Source organism: Gorilla gorilla, chromosome 4, assembly GCF_029281585.2.
Source record: "Gorilla gorilla gorilla isolate KB3781 chromosome 4, NHGRI_mGorGor1-v2.1_pri, whole genome shotgun sequence".
Taxonomy (NCBI): Eukaryota; Metazoa; Chordata; class Mammalia; order Primates; family Hominidae; genus Gorilla; species Gorilla gorilla.
Genome location: NC_073228.2, coordinates 182,221,042 through 182,228,255, shown reverse-complemented (window position 1 = coordinate 182,228,255; position 7,214 = coordinate 182,221,042).

Below are 7,214 nucleotides of genomic sequence, written 5' to 3'. Positions count from 1 at the left end.
GCATGCAGTTTGTCCATTGTGACAGTTTGTTTAATAAAACCACATACACACTTTATTTAAGATTAAAATCTAACTGGAAAGTCAGCTTGGAAAATGGACATTTCCAAGTATGTTTGGTGAGTCACAGATATAAAAATAGAAATTCTGATGAGAGGTTTCAGTTTTTAATACCAAGTCCTTAGGAGTCTTAACATTGGCCAGCATCTGTTTATCAAATGACATAAATACGTAAACCTATAAGAATTAAGTTTATTAATTAGGCAATTTATGTTTGTGATAATTCTTACGGGAGAAAGAGGATTTGATTGGAAAGCAGTTTGGGAAGAAAGTGCTGCTGAAATTTCCAGAATTTAATTGATTGGTTACATAAACTTTTTGACTTTAGGGTTTGTTGTTGTTGTTCTTTTACTGTCCTTGTTTTCACATAAAAACTATATGGAGCCGGGCACAGTGGCTCACGCCTGTAATCCCAGCACTTTGGGAGACCGAGGCAGGCGGATCACCTGAGGCCAGGAGTTTGAGACCAGCCTTGCCAACATGGTGAAAGCCTGTCTCTACTAAAGATACCAAAAAATTGCTGGGTGTGGTGGCGGGCACCTGTAATCCCAGCTACTCAGGAGGCTGAGGCATGAGAATTGCTTGAATCCAGGAGGCGGAGTTTGCAGTGAGCTGAGATTGCGCCACTGCACTCCAGCCTGGGCGACAGAGCAAGACTCCGTCTCAAAAAAAGAAAAAACAAAACAAAACAAAAACCTGGTATGTGGTAAATTACTTAATTGGGCAAAAGAAAAAAATGTCTGTTGCTGTGGTTCAGTCAGCCAGGTAGGAATATTTTTTGTTGTAAAATTCCTAAGTGCTTATTTCCAGATACAGGTGAATTTTTGTTAAAAGTATCCCTGTTTCATAAGTGCATTACACAAATATTGGAGTTTTATCTGTTTATGTTTTGTTTTTTTTTTTAGACTGAGTCTTGCTCTGTTGCCCAAGTTGGAGTGCAGTGGTGTGATCTCGGCTCACAGCAACCTTCTTCCTCCTGAGTTCAAGCGATTCTCTTGACTCAGTTTCCTGAGTGACTGGGATTACAGGCATGTGCCACCAGGTCCTGCTAATTTTTGTATTTTTAGCAGAGGCAGGGTTTCACCATGTTGTCGAGGCTGGTCTCAAACTCCTGACCTCAAGTGATCCTCCTGCCTCGGCCTCCCAAAGTGCTGGGATTAAAGGCATGAGCCACTGTGCCTGGCTAATCTGTTTATGTATTTTAAACATAAAATGCATGGGATTTTCTTGTAGGACAAATAATGAAACCAAGCTTGGTTTTCTATGTTACTTAGGGGCAACATTTGTCAATACAGTAAGGCTGTGTTCCTAAAGTAGACTAGGAGTTTAAGAAAGCTGAAACAAAAAGTTTATTGTAGAATGACTGCATACATTATGTTTAGGCCTCTGATATAGTCCAAATACAGTGACTTTATTTCAGAATAGTTGAACTGTATGTGATAATTTTTTTAAAGAAGCATTTGATGTTTAAAAACAAGGTTTTTCCTGAGTTTACCAGTGTAGCCCTACAGATTAAGGTGTTTGCTATCCTTTATTTTCCCCTTCATTTTACTTTTCCACTGCCATTGTACTACCCAAGCCTCCTGCCCTTTCACCCAATAAGTGCTTCAAGTTCCCAAATTAGTGTTTACTTTCTATGAAAAACTCAGAGTAGCTGATCTCAGGATATAGGAGGAAAGAAAAATATTCACATTATTTCTTACTAAGAAGTTATTGATTGCTAACCCCCTGTCTCTTCTGAAAATTTACGTTCTTCACAAAGGGTATTTGCTAATTTCTAGGCCTAATTCATGGAATTTCGGGAATTAAAACGAAACTTTAAAAAATTAGGATAGATGCAATGCTTAGAGGTTAGGGCGGTACCTCTGGGATCACTGAGTGTCTTTTGTCAACCTTCCTTCCCCTCTTCTTTGAGCTTTCAAGTTCCTACTCTTAATTGCCTTTTTTCCTTGTATTTCTGAACTCATTTTCTCAAGTTCCAAGGTTTTTGTTTTTTTTTTTTTTTGACAGTGCCTTGAGCTTCAACACTAAAAGGGAAAAAGATTTAGAATGGCCAATGCACATGAATCCTTTGTAATTTAGGTATTTTTCTTAATAATTTGATACCTCATAGAATTACTATTTCTAGAAATTCCATTGAATTGTTTCTAGAAATTCCATTGAAGTCAAGCTTGATTTTCTTAGGAGGCATTTGTAAAGTGCAGCTAAGTAGATTATTTCCAGTTTGCTGCTGCTACTCATTTTCTTGAGGTTTTTTATTCATCCATGCATTCATGAAAATTTTCAGAGTAGTTGAATTCAATTGACTCCTGCTGACAGCAAGGGGACAAACTACTAACAATTTTATACTTCATAAAATTGAAAACTACTCGTCTGAGTACTCTAGAAGGGCTGTATACTAGAGAAATTGGAAGTGACTTGGCCAAATCTCCCAGTAATTGTGACTTAAATTCAGGTTTGCCAGATTCTACCATTGTGGTTTTCTGTAATAATACATTGAGTCAGAATGATCAGTTTGATTCTTATTCACAGCTCTACTCTGAAATGACTCCGAGTGAAATGGAATAATAAAACCCAGGTTTTTGGTGGGCGTGGTGGCTCACGCCTGTAATCCCAGCACTTTGGGAGGCTTAGGCAGGCGGATCATGAGGTCAGGAGATCAAGACCATCCTGGCTAACACAGTGAAACCTTGTCTACTAAAAATATAAAACATTAGTTGGGCGTGGTGGTATGCGCCTGTAGTCCCAGCTACTCGGGAGGCTGAGGCAGGAGAATCTCTTGAACCCAGGAGGCTGAGGTTGCAGGGAGCCGAGATCGCACCACTGCCCTGCAGCCTGGGTGACAGAGCGAGACTCCATCTCAAAAACGACAACAACAAAAAAACCCCAAAACCCCCAGGTTTTTATTACTTGTATTTCATTTATTCAAAATTTTCTTTACTGAGTTAAACATTGCATGGCCATTTGAAAACTTCTGTTTTAAATGATAGGCAGATACCAATATTTAAGTCTTAACTTTGACATCCTGGAATGAAGAAACACTTTGGAAGTAGGAGACGTGGGTTTTTAACTGTCTTCCAGTTTCAAAATCCTGATTCCCACAAAATTTGGTGCAAGTGAAATACTTTACACATCTAGTACTTGATTAACAAAAGTTACATTTTCAAATATTGTAGTCAGAAGAATTCATTATCAATAATAGCCGACAGTTGTAGTCTTAGTAGAGTTCATATTTGCAAACAATTCTAATTCTTAAAGGTTTTTTTTTTTTTAATCATTTGATCACTGTTTTTAAGAATTTGATCTCTCCACCCAAATCCCTAAAAGGTCTTATTAATATAGTTTTTTGAATGTGGTTGGTTGATTGGTTTTGTTGGAGTTCATTTTGTTTCTTTATAGAGATGGGGTCTCGCTTTGTCACCCAGGCTGGATTGCATTGGTGCGATCATAGCTCACTGCAGCTTCAGACTCCTGGGCTCAAGCAATCCTTTCACCTTAGCCTCCCAAAGTTGCTGGGATTACAGGCATGAGCCACTGTGCATGGCCGGTTATGTTTTTCAAGTAAAGGGAATGTAACGTTCAAAAGTCAGGTTAGTTTTATAACTGTCAATCCAGCCTTTTGGGATATAGTTAAAAGAGTAAATTCCCCTATAATGAATATACTCTGTTTAAGTCATTTGAGAGAGTTGGCCAGTTCTATATTAGGGATTAATTTTTAAAAAATAGAATGCAAAAGTCAAACAGAATAATGAATTTCTATATACATATAGCCCAGCTTCAAAAATTAAAAACATTTTGCAAATTTTGTTCCTTTCCCCCAACTTAATTTCCCTGTTGTATTTAAATACAAATGCCAGATACCATATTATGTCACTCATGTTTTTTTATTATGAGTTTTAATCATTTTAATTAAAATAATTTGATAAATTATTTTTATTTTAATTATGAAATAGTAACAATATGGTATCATAATATGGTATTTCATTCCTAAAATATTTTTAACAGATAAGTTTTTTCTCATAATGTCACTATCATACCTAACAAAATAATTCTTTGTCTGATATTCAGTCCATATTTAAAGTTTCATGAATGTCTGAAGAAAATGCCATTTATAGTTGATTGGTTTGAATCAGGATCCAGTCTAGATAGGGGACTAGAAGAATGAATGTCACTATGATGAAATGTTGAATATGGGAAATGCTTTAAGACAAATGACCCAGTTTTATTACCAAAAAAGTAGAATGAGGTTGGAGGTGGAGAATATACATACCATGATTAAGAGCCCTGAGACATATTAGCATGTGTGGGCTCTGGTCCTCATTCAGACAAATTGACTATAAAATGATATTTTTAAGCAGAATTTATTCTAATAAATACAGAAGGGATGTTAGAAATAGACAATATTGCAACTTTTAATAAAATAATGGATCCAGGCACCTAATCATCATCAGATGCCGAATCATTGGGTGAAAATTGGAGGATGTATTAGTCCATTTTTACACTGCTATAAAGATACTACTTGAGACCTCGTAATTTATAAAGGAAGGAGGTTTAATTGACTTACAGTTTTGCATGACTGGGGAGGCCTCAGGAAACTTAACAATCATGGCAGAAGGGGAAGCAGGCACATCTTACATGGCGGCAGGAGAAAGAGAAGTGAAGGGGAAGGAGCCCCTTGTAAAACCATCACGTCTTGTGAAAACTCACTATCATGAGAACAGCGTGGGGGAAACTACCCCCGTGATCCAATCACCTCCCTCCCTTGACACATGGGAGTATATTTCGAGATGAGATTTGGGTGGGGACCGGGAGCCAAACCTTATCAGGGGACTTTATCAGGAGGATTGGGCTGGCAATGCCTGAACTCAGTGATCAGTCACAGCCTAAGACTGATAACCTGATGGTGTACTTCCTGAGGTGATGAAATGAGAAGTACGCAGCACCTGTGACGTATCATTTTCTTAAAAAGTTGTACCTGGGATTAAGCCTCTAGGTTGAAGCTGTAATATAAAGGTTTTAGCTCTTTCTGCCTTTCATTTCTTACTTATCATCTAATTCCTTGAGGTAGCAGCTTAGTGTATTGAAAGGACTTGGATTTTTTGCACCATGGTTAGAACCTTAGTTCCAGATCCTCTCTGATAACCAAGTAAAGTAATTTTACTTTGTTACTTGGGGTTACTTAGAAGTAATATCCATGTTACAGCGTGATTAAAATCATCTAGCAGATTACCTGGCATTTGGTAGTTCCACTAGGAAATAGCAGTTATTTTTTCTATAAATGTTTTAAACCCAGACAATTTGTTTGTTTGTTTTTTCTTGAGACAGAGTTTTGCTCTTGTTGCCCAGGCTGGAGTGCAATGGTGCGATCTTGGCTCACTGCAACCTCCGCCTCCCGGGTTCAAGCGATTCTCTTGCCTCAGCTTCCCGAGTTGCTGGGATTACAGGTGTGTGCCACTACGTCCAGCTGATTTCTGTATTTTTAGTAGGGGTTTCAACATGTTGGCTAGTCTAGTCTCGAACTCCGGACCTCAGGCGATCTTACCTGCTTTGGCCTCCCAAAGTGCTGGGATTACAGGCGTGAGCCACTGCGCCTGGCCAACTTCTTGTTTTTCAAGTAATGTTAATTGTTCTTGATGGTTAATTGTTCTTGCTTTTTTATCCTATCTAACAATCTTTGCCTTTTAGTTTGGACCACTTACATTTAGTGTAGTTGTTGATGTGGTTTGGTTTAGATCTGCCATCTTGATATTTTCTGTTCCATTTGTTCTTTATTACTATTTTCCTCTTTCTCTGCCTTATTTTGGATTATTTTTCTGTAACTCCACTTTATCTCCTTTGCTGGCTTATTAGCTATAACTATTGTGTGTGTTTAGCAGTTGCATTAGAGTTTATAGTATACATCCTTGTTAAAAACCATCCACGTTAAAAACCCACTATATATACATACATATCTATATACGTATATGTGTATACATATGTATATATGTATATATATGTATATATGTATGTGTATATATGTGTGTGTGTATATATATATATATAGCTTTAAACCATTGATTATCTTTAAAAGAGATTTAAATAATAAGAAAAGAAGCCTATATTTACCCACAGAGTTAGTATTTTCTATGCTCTTCAGTCCTTGTGTAAGTTCATATTTCCATCTGGCATGGTTTTCCTTCTGCCTGAATTACTTCCATTAACATTTTTAAAATTGTGGGTCTGATGGTGGATGAATTTTTTCAGCTTTTGTATGTCTAGAAGTCTCTCTTTAGCCTTTGTTTTTTGAAAGGTAATTTTGCTGGGTATAAAATTCTAGGTTGACAAAAGATGTTGCTTACCTATCTTCTGGGTTGCATTGTTTCCAACAAAGAAATCTGCTGTTATCCTTGTTACTGTATTTGTGTCTCTTTTTCTGGTTACATTGTTTTCTTTTGCTCATTTCAAGCATTTTGATTATAATGTGGCTTGTGCGGTTGTCTTCATGTTTCTTGTGCATGGGTTTCTTGAAATTATTGGATATGTGTGTGGGTTTATAGTTCTTATCAAATTTGGAAAATTTTTTCAGCCATTATTCAAACATTTTTTTCTGCCCTCTTCCCCAGGGACTCCAGTTATACATACATTAAGCCACTTGAAGTGATTGCACAGATCACTGATGCTCTTCATTTTTTTCAGTCTTTTTCTCACTGTTTCATTTTGCTTATATTGATATATTTTTAAGTTCATTGATCTTTTGCGCCAAAGTGTCTAATTTGCCTTTAATGTGATCCAATGTATTTTTCACCTCAAACATTATCATTTTAATGTCTAGAATTTTAAGTCTTTTTAAAAGATATCTTTCATACCTCTACTTAAAATGTTAAATCTTCCCTTTAGTTCCTTGAACATATGGAATACAGTTACAGCTTTTAATAGCTTTGCTTACTACTAATTCTGTTATCTCTTATTTCTGGGTTGGTTTTGATTGATTGCATTTTCTTCTATTATGGGTCATATTTTCTTGCTGCTTTGCATGCCTGGTAATTTTACCTTTTGTTTTACCTTATTGGGTAAAATTCTGTATGCTTTATTGTGGGACATGATTAAGTATTTGAATCAGTTTGATCTCTTCAGGTTTGGGTTTTAAGCTTTGTTAGACAGGACCAGGGCAGCAATTA